This window comes from Anthonomus grandis, chromosome 4, assembly GCF_022605725.1.
Source record: "Anthonomus grandis grandis chromosome 4, icAntGran1.3, whole genome shotgun sequence".
Taxonomy (NCBI): Eukaryota; Metazoa; Arthropoda; class Insecta; order Coleoptera; family Curculionidae; genus Anthonomus; species Anthonomus grandis.
In genome coordinates, this window is record NC_065549.1 from 7,658,984 (window position 1) to 7,673,410 (window position 14,427).

General features: G+C 26.0%; 1 protein-coding gene across 1 annotated transcript in view; it reads right to left on the reverse strand.

Annotated features, from left to right (window-relative positions):
* Positions 1–14,427, reverse strand: part of LOC126735396 (retinal guanylyl cyclase 2) — a 123,633-nt gene that overhangs the window by 63,735 nt on the left and 45,471 nt on the right. The gene's annotated exons all lie outside the window — the stretch shown is intronic.

Genomic DNA, 14,427 nt, shown 5'->3' on the forward strand with positions numbered 1-14,427 from the left:
ACTATTAACCCCTTAATGGAACAATGGAATAGATTTATTGTCTGGTTAATGGCAAATTATGTAAAGAAAGATTGGAATCTAGATGGTAATAAAGAAATTACATCGGGAAAGAATAGTGAAGAAAAAGTCCATACGTGCAGTGGAGTCGGATGTTAAGTTAAAATAAAAATCCTGCAGTCTCCTCCACCTATTTATTAAACATTTAGTTACTTAAAATTCCCTACATGTTTAATGTTGAAAATACTCTAAATAATTAAAGCTACACAAAATAACCACCCTAATTGTGTTAATGATCAAGTACATCATTCTTGTACTCACTATGTCTTAACTCTTCATAGTCTCTTAATTTTTTTTATATAGTACTTATCCGTTGCTTTCCTTCTTCACAACGTACGAATTATTATGTTAACCATGCCATCTAATATGTGCTCTATGAACCTTCTACTTTCCTCTTGCCTTGCCAAAAAAATTGTAGTAACACACCATCAGGTACCATGGTACTTTTAGAACTTCTCCCATAGATGTCACCTACGTTTGAGTTTAGAATATATAATTTTTTAGCATACTGTTCGGTCCTTGTCAACAACAGAATGTAAATAAATAGAATTAAAAATTATAAAATTAAAAAAAAACAATAATAATATATAGAGGTTTTTTTTGACATGGAATCAAAGTTTTTTTTTGTGTCTGTCTTTTGTTCGGAACTATTTTCATGTATCCCCTGATGATATACACCACTGTGTCCGAAACATGTAGGGGATTTTAAATAACTAAATGTTTAATAAATAAGTGCAGGGAGACTGCTACCTTTTCGGGAAAGAAGTTAAACATTACTCCCTGTGTTAAACAAACATTTTTTAGTTGCAAAAAAGAATATTTTGAAATGTTGTAAACTTTGGCGGTAATAGTACATATTTCTTAATGCCTATACGGGGTGTTCCTTTAATAATGCTTTAACAGCAGATTGCTTTTAAAAAAAAATAAATTGAGCTAAAATTTCCTAGTCCGAAAGTCAAAGACAATCAAGATATACAGTGATAAACCTAATGTTTTTTTTTGTGGCCATAAATTTAGTATTTATTGTTCGTTTTTAACAAATGTTAGAATATGGTTTTCTTTTTATATGACAAATTCTAAAATTAACCTTTTTTTAAATTATGTCATAGAGGGAGCAACCAAGAAAATTTAGATTTTTTTTAAATTCCGTAACTTTTTTAGACTCGCCATAATTTAATTTTTTATTTAAAGTATGTATTGTGCAAACAGTTTTGCTTAAAAAAGGTATACTTCAAAAATCTCGCTACGATATAATAACCCTTTTCGAGATATTTACATTTAAAGTTTTCGACATTCATAAACTATTTAAATTACTTCTTTATATTTCGAATGAATATTAAAATACAAAACATAAATAAGAAATAAAAAAAACATGAATGAATGCTAAATTTATGGTCAAAATACAAAAAAAATCATTAAGCTTATCACCCTGTATCTTGGTTGCCTTTGACTTTCCAACTAGGAAAATTTAACTTAACCTCGTTTTTTTTTTTTAAATCTCCTCTTAAATTATTTACCATTATTAATGGAACAACCTATATAAAGATCATAAAAAAGATGTGATTGGCCAAAATCCTAATTTAATAACCTTACTCATTTTTAAACTATGAATAATTAACTATTTTAATGGCTAAACATTTTATCCTGGCTTAAAAGACTACATATTTGGCTAAAATTTTATTTTCATATTTATGGTTGTAATATGGCAAATTATATATTGAACTAAAGCTCAAATACGCTTTAAATTTAGCCAAAAAAAATATCTAAAGGCCTAAAATACTACTTGGTAATAACTTATTTTCTTTTCATTTAATACATATAACTTTTCATTTACTACAAGATCTTCGCTTTATATAGCACCAAAAATTTACAATAATATGCTTCTTGAATTTAGAAGAAAATACTATTTCAAAATTAAGTCTTGAATCTTGTTGACAAGTCTTGAGAAATTGCTTTTCTAAATTAAACATGTAATATAATTCTCCTTTCGCTTTTAATTTTTTTCCTTTGCTTCCTTAATTTTTTATGTTTATCGTTTTTCTCCTTTATGTTAATGTATATTAGATACTAGTATTGGCTTGTAAGGATAATACTGTTTAAAAACGTAGATTTTATTTTGTCCAAACTCTCCGAACTAGATAGATGCATATATTTTTTCATTGAAAACACACAAAAGTTCATCGTGTTTCCACTTAAAAGGTAAAATTAAATGTAAAATAAACAAAAATATATATATTATAGCTGCGTCATACTAAGTCTTGAAATTTGACATTATTATCCAAAAAATTTGTGGTTTAAATAAACTCCTTATAAATTTGGTTTTTTTCATAGATTTTCAAAAATATCCAAATTTAATTCTTGGCGAAAAAATCAAATTATGACTGATATTTTTTTTTAGGTCATAGAATAGATTTTGGCATAAATATACAGGGTGTTTGGCGGAGGGTTAGCCAAACTTGGTAGGCATATAGATAGGCTCAGATAGAAGATATTTTCTTGATAAACTTGTGTTCTAAAAGTCTCGGGTTTTTTAATATCATTGATTTTGTGTTATTTTCAGGATTTTCAAAAAATTATGCCTTTTGACATCTTGAAATTTTTTCAGCATATTTTTCACGTTTTTTTTACATTTGTGTTTAGTCTATAATGTATCCTGAATCTAAAAAAAATCAATATCAAGTACAAATAATACCGAAATAATTCGTTTTGAGCTCAAAAAGTGAACACAAGTAGCAAAAAAAGTTATGAAAGGTAACTTTAACTTGACGCAAAAAAAAAACTAAAATCTATCAAGATGTTCAGGTAGTTTTCAAAAAAATCTCCAGTTAATACTCTTTTCAATGATATACGATGTGTAACACAAAGCCGACTAACTGGCCACAATTCATGACTTTAAAAGACAATAAAGTAAAAAAAAATATTTTTTTTAATATTATGTACTTATTTCGAAATTACAAATTTTATTAAAACTGCGCTCCCTGGCTCTAATACATGCCCTACGTCGCCGTCGCATTTCCACTGTCGTAAGACGAAGCCGCATCTCTTTTCTGATAGTTTGAAAAGCGGCATCGATTCTTTGAATGGTGAATGGTTATGTGCTACATATTGTTGTTGTCATTTGACATTTGTCATTTGTCGTGGTGTAACTTTTTAGCTTTCTTACGTACCCAAGTCGTTAATTTAGTATTGTATCGTTTCTGTAGTTCTTATTGTTATTGTTATTGTTGCTGTTAATTGAGTTTTTTTATTGTTTTTGTGACTTTCCTTATTTTCGTATCATTATCGCCACAATGGCTGCATACACTACCGAAGTATACGCCGATATTGTCTTTGCTTATGGAAGAGCCAATGGTAATACGCGAGAAGCACAAAGAATTTATGAGGAGCAATACCCCAATGGGCGTGTGCCCCACCACAACACTTTTGCTAACACTTTTCGTCGATTAAGGGAAACAGGCAATCTAAATTTTCAAGAAACGAGGATCAATCGGAGGCAGTATGATGTTGCTGTAGATGAAAACGTAATTCGCGCATTTGATGAGGATCCCACCACTGGTACAAGGAAAGTAGCTACAGATCTGAACATTTCTACATAGAAAGCATGGTCAGGTGTCAAGGCAGAAGGAAGGCATCTTTTCCATTACACCCCAGTGCAAGGTAATTTCATACTACATCAACAACTTAATTCCACAATTTTTACTGGCATCGTGATACTCTATTCTAGGTCTTCTACAAGCCGACTATAAGCGACGGGAACAATTTTGCTGCTTTTTGCTTCACGCAGACGTTGAAAATGGACACTTTTTAAAAAGCATCTTATGGACAGATGAATCAACATTTACACGTGCGGGGATATTTAACCAAAATAATTTACATTATTGGGAAAACAAAAACGTAAATCCGCATTTGACCAGAGCCAAGTCTTTCCAAACAAGATTCAGTGTTAATGTTTGGGCAGGTATGATTGGGAGACATCTCCTTGGTCCACACTACTTGCCGAGAAACCTCAACGGGGACAATTACTTACATTTTTTACAAAATGATCTCCCACAATTATTCGCTGATATACCCATATATTTATTGAAGACGGGCCAATCGTCTTCCAGAATGACGGGTGTCCTGCACACTATTGGGTCGCCGTTAGAGAATTTCTGGACAATACTTTCCCCAATTCGTGGATCGGAAGAGCAGGTCTCATCGCATGGCCTCCACGGTCCCCTGATTTAACCCCTATCGATTTTTACGTATGGGGACGTGCGAAAGAACTCGTGTACGAGGTGGAAATTGACAATCTAGACCACTTAATTCAAAGAATCAATGCCGCTTTTCTAACCGTCAAAGAAGAGATGCGACTTCGCCTTACGACAGTAGAAATGCGACGGCGATGTAGGGCATGTATAAGAACTAGGGGAGCACAGTTTCAACAAAATTTGTAATTTTGAAATAAATACATAAAATTTAAGAAATATTTTTTTTTACTTTATATTCCTTTAAAGTCATGAATTGTGGCAAGTTAGTCGGCTTTGTGTTACACATCGTATATCATTGAAAAGAGTATTAACTGGAGATGTTTTTAAAACTACCTGAACATCTTGATAGATTTTAGTTTTTTTTGCGTCAAGTTAAAGTTACCTTTCATAACTTTTTATGCTACTTGTATTAACTTTTTGAGCTCAAAACGAATTATTTCGGTATTATTTGTACTTGATATTGATTTTTTTAGATTCAGGATACATTACAGACTAAATACAAATGTAAAAAAAAACGTAAAAAATATTCTGAAAAAATTTAAAGACGTCAACAGGCATAATTTTTTGAAAATCCTGAAAATAACACAAAATCAAAGAGATAAAAAAACCCGAGACTTTTAGAACACATTAAGAAAATATCTTCTATCTGAGCCTATTTACAATGCACACCAAGTTTGGCTAACCCTCCGCCAAACACCCTGTATAGCGTAAAATACTACTTGTTAATAATTCATATTTTCTGTTTTAAATGTGACTTCCTCTAATATGTAATATGGCTGCTTTTGAATTTTAGTCAAATGTATATACTGGCAAAAAATATATTTTAGCTAAAATGACTGATTTCAGTAGTTATAAGGCTGTAATAAATTGCCCAACAAAAAACTATTTTGGCTGAAATCAACTTGATAATAATTTTTACCTATTAATTAAAATTTGTTTTTTTTTTGCTAAAAAATTACACAACAAATTACTTTTTTTTTCTCTTGAAAAATAACTTAAATTTGGGTAGTCAAATTAAATTGGTTTATTAGCAATAAAAAACACTAAGTTTTGGCACCAATGTATATCCTAAAATACTACTTGTTAACATTTATATTTTTTAGGTAACATATGGCTTTGTTAGCTGAAAAAAACAAGCCCTTTGTCTAATATGGTTAGTAAAATTTTGAATTTTTAGTCAAATATAGATACTAGCTTAAAAATATATTATGGCAATTTCCGTTTATTAGGTGTGAATTAAAACAATAGAAATGAGTCAACTAATTTATTCATACACTCCACTATGAAAACACGATCACTCACGATTACTAGAAATGTTTATTTTTACAACTATTTAAATCTCGCGCCAATATTACGAACTTTACTTCGTTGAACTGACAACCACAGCAATGCGGCTGCTTATATACTCAACAGAACGCTGTTTCGGAAGATGCCCACTAACCTTCGAGACGTCGTGCGGTGTACCACTTGTGTGATTACGGGAGTGACGGTTTCTCACTGTTTACGATATTTTTATAACATATTATAGCTGAAATATGACTGTTTCCTTAATACATATTAGGACTTGAAACGCGGTTTAAATTTAGCTTTTTTAACTCAATTATGATTGGTCATTTAAGTTATAATAAGGCTTTAGTTTAATGGAAATTTGGCTTTTTTAGACAAAAAAGATATAGCCAAATATACTGCTAGTTATTAATTTATGGCCGACATCCACAATTTTAATTTCTAGAGTCAGATATGTGATATACATGTATTTTATATAATTTCTGGGCCAAAAACATGACCAGTCCTAACATGGGCTTATTTTTTAAACATGTTTTAAAAAACTACTTGCTAATTAATTTAAATTAGATTAACCTTTTTCAGCTAATTATAATTAAAACTTAGCTGCAAGTAATCTACATATTTTTTAATATAAACTTTTATATAAATAAACTCTCCTTAAACAAACTTTTAAAATTTGCTTCAGGGGTTCTAATTAAAATTAATTAAAAAATATATTAATTAAATGTTGTGAGGTGTTTTCTTATTTTAAGAGAATGCCAAGAAAGCTTTTAATCGTCCTAAAAGTTTAATCCACTTTGTTTAACTCTTGAAAATCCCTTCTTTATTTTCGTAATAAGTCTTTAAGGTACAATGCAATTTTAAACCATCTTAAAACTCATATTTTGAGGGGCTTAATAAATTGAAAGGAGGGAAAAAGTCGTTTAGAATTGCTTTCATCAAATTGGCGTTTTAGCCGTTAAGGATAAACCCTATGTATTAAGAAGTCATTGTTTAAATTTTAATAAAAAACTTCACTTGGACCCATTATCTAATAATAGTATCACAGCTTAACTAACTTTTAAGGATCAATCAAGAAAATACGAGAACCTATATTGGAAATATTTTAAGAACTTTCATAAAATTACTTGATCTATATATTTTTTGAAATTATGAATTAAAGTATAAATAAATGGAAAAATAATACATTTTTTCAAGGACAAACTCTGTACAGATATATGTCTATTTTCCTTTGAAAAGCGAGAAAACACTGACATTTTACAAATGTTCTCTGATAAACAGATTGCTTTCCAATAAAGATTTTCTTGGAATGCGAAAAATAGAATTCCGATTTTAATTTTAGAAAAATCTCTCATTATTCCAGAGAGCTTTAACGTAAACGACTCTCAATGGTAACTTATAGATTTCTTTATTAAATAAAGCAATTTGAACATCTTCTAGAGGAAATGCTGACTTATTTTTACACCCAGTATAACTTTTGATTATTTTTCATCTATGGGGTTCTCGAAAAAGGTGCATTTGACGAATCGATTCTGACAAGATAAAGGCATTGGACCCGGCTGAAACAAATCGTCGCAATCCATTTATTCACCATTAATCTATGGAAATGTCAATGGCGAGGTGACATCGGTGAAATATTATCCACATTGACATTGGTTCCAGACAGTATCCAATAAACATAAATTTCATATCTGCAACGTGGAATCTCTGACTTTTAATATTCTTAATTAATGAACGTCCTTTAAGCTATAAATATTAACAAAATTTTATGGAGGATATTAAAAATCCCCATCGGCAAAATATCACAAGATTAAGATCGTTACTCTCTGGGGCCCGGAATTTCATAAGGACAATACCCGGAAGTAATAAATCAACGCGAATCTACTCCGCTATACAATTTAATTATAATAAAGTCGGTAAAATAAATCCCTTTCGAATTTATACTCGATAAAATAAATGTTCAGCAGAAGCTGCTTTAAAATAAAGCGGAGAAACCGGGTATAATTTTACCCTGACAAATTTCCCTCTAAAGGTTATAATATAACGTTTTTTTTTGTCAATGTTTTTAATTAAATAATACAAAATTTATGTTGGTACAACTCACTAAATCTCGGTTTTGTTCTGTTAGTTCGTTTGACCTGAACCAATAAAGCGAATTGCGTGCACTGACCTCAATCCTCACTAATTACAATAGTGCCCTCCCATGATCGGTTCAATTGTTTCAGGTATTAACGTAGTGGATTTGAGCGTAATTCATTTGGAAAATTTGCTTTAGTATGGCTCTGAAATAGGCTTCATGATGAATTGTCCATGTTAATCGAATTTAAAATGTTTATTGAAAAATATAAATTTTAATTATTATTAATTCATTTATTTTTCTTGAATAGGGTTTTTTTTTTTTCTTACTCTATATTGTTTTTAATATATACGCTTTAGGCTATAATTTCCTTAAGCTCTGTTTTAATAGTATGTATATTTTAAAGTATTTTCCTAAATTTCTTTTATAAAGTTTGAAGCAAATGTAAAGCAGGAATGTTGTCTAAAAAAATCAAGTTTTTAATCAGTCTGTTTTCTTGAGGTTTTACGACCCAGAAATTTTATGTTTAATAATTTTGATTTTTCTCATTCTAGGTTATTTTATTTTATTATGTTCTCTATACGTTACATTTTCAATTTTTAATTTTCCTTTTTCTCTCTATTTTTATAAGAATTCTGTTTAAATGTTTTCCTTGTTCTTGTTAAAATTTTCTTATTTAATTATTTTTAAATATTTTTTTTTAATTAATTTTTTTTTCTATTTAATAACTTGTTTTATTTTTCTCTTTTTTTTTAATTTAAATGAATTTAAAAAAATGGTATTGTATAAATTCATGTTAAAAGCTTTTATTTTATTACTTATATATCTTTATATCATGCTTTTGTTAATTAAATTTTCTTTCACATTTGCTATTATTATTTACTTACATTAATTAAAAAAAAAATATATTTTATTTAAATAGATTTAATGAATAAAAATTAGTAGAAAAATTAGAAGAAAAAAGTGGAAAATATAAAATATGAAATTTATTCGATGTATGATTTAAAGAAAAACAACAAATACGCCTAAAATATTACATAATGACTAAGTAGAAGTACAAAACTTTTCCTTGTTTTTTTTAAATTCTTAAAAATGTTCTTTGTCTTAATTTTTTTATTAATTTATAGTTTTAATAAATTTTCGATATTTACTCCTTTAATCTAATATGCTTAAGCTCAGTTTTACTTATTAAATTTAAAAAAAAATATTTTAATTGAATTAATTTAACGAATAAAATAATTAAAAAAAAATTATAATTAGGATAGGAAGGAATAGGAAAATTAAAATAAGAAGAATATTTAAAAAGAAAGAACAACTAAAAAAAAATGCAAAAAAATGCGCTAAATAAACAATAGCGCAAAATTTTTTCTTTTAATTATTCATATAACTTTAATTTTTTTTTATAATTTTATATTTTTTTTAACTTAATTATTTTTTTCCATTTTTTCATTTTCTTTTTAATTTTAAATTAATTTAAAAGTAATTATTTTCCATGAACTTCTATTAAGTCCTTTTAATACTCACACTCACCTATACTTATATCCCACTTTAATTAATCACAATTCCCTCCACTAATTTTTTTATAATTTTGTTTACTAAATTAATTGAAACGCCTATAATTAACAATAAAAAAAAACATAAATAGTTTGAAAAAAAAATTAGAAGTATAACTAAAAACTAAAAACACAAAAAAAATTATAAAATTTCAAATTTATTGAAAGACTTTTATATAAATTATAATTATTATGAATTCAATCCTTTTTTTTTATTTTTTTTTTGCAATTTCTACGATTTTCAGATCAGTTTTCTTGCATACAAGTTATTTCTCCCTTTTTTCATTCTTACAAAACTTATAAATAATATGTATATAAGCTAAATTTTTTATTGCCTTTCTGGTTATTTTTCTTATTAATGATTAATTTTTTTTAAGATTTCTTTTTCTCTTTCTTTTTATTTCTTCTTATTACTTATGGTTTTTAATATGTACTTTTGACGCAACAATCTCCTTAAACCTGTTGTAACATAATGTATACTTTTTATGTCTTCTACACTTTTTATAAATTTCTTTTATCAAATTTAATAGAAAATGTATTTTAATATAAACGAAATTAATATACATCTAAAAAAAGAAGCAAATATAAAATAGGAAGCAAAAATAAAGCCGGAATGGCTTTTATGAATGAATGAATGAATTTATCTGAAAAAATCCAGTTTTTAATCAATCTGTGTTCTTGAGGTTTTACGACCCAAAAATTTTATGTTTAATAATTTTTTATTTTTCTTATTTTAGGTTATTTTATTTTAAGATGTTCTCTATACATTACATTTTTAATTTTCCTTTTTCTCTCTATTTTTATAAGAATTCTGTTTAAATGTTTTCCTTTTTTTTAATTTTCTTATTTAATTATGTTTAATTTTTTTTTTTAATTTCGGAAATATACTCCTTTTGAAAAGTATGATTTAAAGAAAACTAGCAAATATTCCTAAAATTTGACACCTAACTATTTAGAAACATAAAACGTTTGACTTAGTTATTAACATAATTTTTACGAAATACATATTTTTTTTCCAAGTCCATAATTTGTTTCATTTTTCTCTTTTTTTTTTTAATTTACATAAACTCAAAAATAATGATATTGTATAAATTCTTGTTAAAAGCTTTTATTTTATTACTTATTTATCTTTATATCTTGCTTATGTTAATAAAATTTATTTCACATTTTTTACTATAATTTTTAATTAATTAATTAAAACTCTCTAAAAGTATAATTTTTTACTTAAAAAAACATATTTTATTTAAATAGATTTAATGAATAAAAAAATTTGAAGAAAAAAGTGGAAAATATTAAATATGAAATTTATTGAATGTATGATTTAAAGAAAAACAATAAATATACATAAAATATTATATATGACTAAGTAGAAGCACAAAACTTTTCCTTGTTTTTTTTTTGATTCTTAAAAATGTTCTAAATAAATATAACATAATAACATAATTCACAAAAATACAAAACATTTTTGTAAATAGGCAGAATATTTAAAAAGGAAGAACAACTAAAAAATTAATAAACAATAGCGCAACATTTTTTCCTTTAAATTATTCATATTCATAATTTTCAATTCTTGTTTTGTAGTTCAATTTTTGTTTTGTATATTTTTTAATTTATTAATTATTTTATTAATTTTTTCTCTTTTTCTAATTTAATTTAAAAGTAATATATCTTATTACTCACACATACTTATCCTTGTATCCTATTTTAATTAATCACAATTCTTTCCACTAATTTTTTTATAGTTTTATTTACTAAATTAATTGAAACTAATTAACTGAAAAATATTTAAAAAAATGTTTTAGCCATTAAAAAAATCATAAACAAATTATAAAATATAGGAAGTATAACTAAAAACTAAAAACACAAACAAATTTAAAAAAGAAAAGATTAAATTTGAAATTTATTGAAAAAGTCTGATTTAAATAGATAAAAAAATCATAAACAAACCTAAAATTTCAGACATAACTAAGTACTAAGCAAAAACTTTATACCTTAAAAACTTTATACCTTACGTCTTTTTTTCATATTTAAATTAATATAAAAATAATATTTTTTCATGAACTGTTATTATGGGCTTTTATTATTCACTTTTAAACTATACATACATATAACTAAAAATAAAAACAAATAAAGAAATTCAAAATTCTAAATTTATTTAAAGTGCAATTAATTGAAAAATAACAAATATACTTAAAAATTTAGACATAAATAAGTAGAGGCACAAACTTTCTTTTAATTATTTTTATTTAAAATTTTCCATTTTTTTAATTAATTTATTTTGTTAATATCTCTTTTTTTAATTCTATATTGATTTAAAAATAGAAAAAATTCAAGAACTTCTATTATCAGCTTTAATTATTCATTTATATCCTACTTTAATTAATTAAAATTAACTGAGATACGTATAATTTTATCGTATAATTAACCTAAATTAACACAAATATATTATAATTGAATTCTTTTAACAAATGAAGAAATTAATAATAAATTATTTTAAAAAAATAGGACGCAAATCTAGAAACTAATAATACACAACGGCAAAAAATACAAAATTTATTAAAATTGTGATTTAAAGAAAAGTAATAAATGATATACTTGAATTTTCCGATAAACCTAAGTAGAAGCATACATTTTTTTTCTTTAAGTTATTCAGATAATTTTTTCATTTTTTTTGTAATTTTTATTTCTTTTTCATTTTCTCCCTTTTCTTTAAATGGGTTAATTTAAAAATAATTATTCCTCACGAATTTACTCATACTCAATTATCCTTATATCCATGCTTTTAATTAATTAAAATTTCTTCCACAAATTTTTTTATAATTTCACTTATTAAATTATTTGAAACACGTATAACTTTAACATATTTTAAATTGCATAAATTCAAATAAAAGCCAATTAATTTAAAGATCAAAAGAATATAAGGAATATCTACAAAAAATATTAAGTCTATTAAAACAAATCAATACTATAAAAACTAAAACCAAAAAAAAATTGTCTACTTACTTGTTATTTACATAATTTTAACATATTATGTTTTTCTTTTGTACATTGTATTTTTCCCAATTTTCCATCAACTTTTTTTGTATTTTTTCTTAATTTTAAATGAATAGATTTTTAATAATGTTGAGCTTTTTCCTCACCAACTTACTCTTTTACTAATTTTAAGTTTAAATTTCTTAACTTCTTTTAAAGGTTAATTTATTTTTTTTAAACCTAAATTATAAAGGTAAAATTTAAATTAAAATAATAAAAAAGAAAAATATACAAGAGGTTCTTAAGAAGTTATAAACCAAAAATCAATGGGAAACAAATGATAAAAAAAAACGAAAAAAGAAACAAAAAGGAAGCTTGAAAAGATTGGTTTTTATCGCTTTGGCTCGGTCCTAGCCAAAAAATTAATAGTTTTAAATTATATTTTATCCCCTTCAATCTCTTTCTCCTATTCTCTAAAGAAGTTAATAATTGCGATAAAATAATCCTAAATTAGTTCTTATTTAAATAACGCAGAGATTTCTGATATTAAATTGAAAATTAAAAAAATATAATTAAAAATTCCTTTCCATCTCTCCAACATTTCGCCATTATAATCTTCATAAAACTCCACCGTTGCGTTATCTCAAACCACCCACTCACCCCAAGTGGAAAAACATCAATTTTCAATTTCAAATTAGTTCCCGGCACCGCCTCGCGCTACTCCAATTATTCCAGAGATATGCATAATTTCCAGAAAATCGCACCCTAATCCAAACTTTGAAAACTCCACTGTCACCTGTCAAGCACGTAATTAAGTGTCGTTTAGGCGGACTTCAAGTGAAACTTTAAAGCTCAACTTCGAAAGTTCCGTGAACTTAATGCGACAAATACGATCGGGTACCATAATCTTTAGACCGTCATTATACTATTTGTCGATCAAAAGTTTTAGTTTAGTTTCACGATTTGATTTTGATTTTTGGAATTGATTCAAGCATTTTTTAATGTTGGCAACGCTATACGAAATAAATAACATTTAAAAAAATCTATTATACATAACAGAATTTTAAGCTGAGTAGAATATGTGATAATTGTTATAGCAAGCAAAATTAAATAAATGAATAATTTCGGTTTTTCTGGAATAAAAAGCAAATTTAATTAAGTCTACGTAGTGTATATTTGCACATTGGCTAGCGAGCACATATAAAATTATATAAACTGAATTTTAAAGCTAATGTATTCGTTTAATTATTTAACTTAATAAGGTTTAAATAATTTGTAATTATACTCGGTTAAATAATTTAAATTTATTATTATTTTATTTTAGTTTAATAAATTACATTTAGTTTAACATTTTAGGTGTTTTCATCAATGAAACAGCTTTTACTAAATCATGCCACCTCTTGTCGATTTGTACTCCTAACTAGGTTACTCTATCCATCTGTTTTATATCAAATACTCTATCATTACTATTCGTAATACTTAACTTATTTAAATGTAGCCTATTTTAATTATTTAGTGAAAAAGCAATAAAAGTGAGCAGGCAAGATATCTGATATCATTCAGTTCAAACACATCAAGCAATTTTTAATGCGGTAATTCCTCTCTCCCTTCTTCCTCTCATAAAAAAATTATAATTTATGCAACTAAATTAGAGAGAGAATATTTAAAAACAATATATATAATTAAAAAAATTATTTCTTACTACTTTATATATTTATTTTTGAATTATGCATACTTTCTGTTAGGGAAAAGTTGTAAGGAATTTGATAGGATAGGTTTAAGTAATAGCTTTGGGTATTTTTTTCTCACAATTTTTTATTTCTACATATTTTAAGGGTGGAATTCAAACTTATTTATTATATATATATTTTTGTTTTCAATAATTTTAGTGTTACTTAAGTGCTTTTTGAAATTAGAATATATAGAAACGAAAGTCCATTTAATGATTTTTCCAAGGATTTATCAGGAATATCTTTGGTCTATACAGGATAATTTAGGGAAGTATTGGAAACTCTCAAAACCCAGAACCTAATACTAGACCCCAAATAAAATCTGTGGTTTGCAGGTAAATAACATGAACCTATTTGCTCCCATCTAAAGCAAGCATATCAACGCACTGTTGGATATATGCATTAATTAAATTGTGAGCATAATAATTAACATCCAGACTGTATTAATTACGGCACGTAATTGAATTGTACGGCACTTACTCATTATTAGCCCCAGCTAT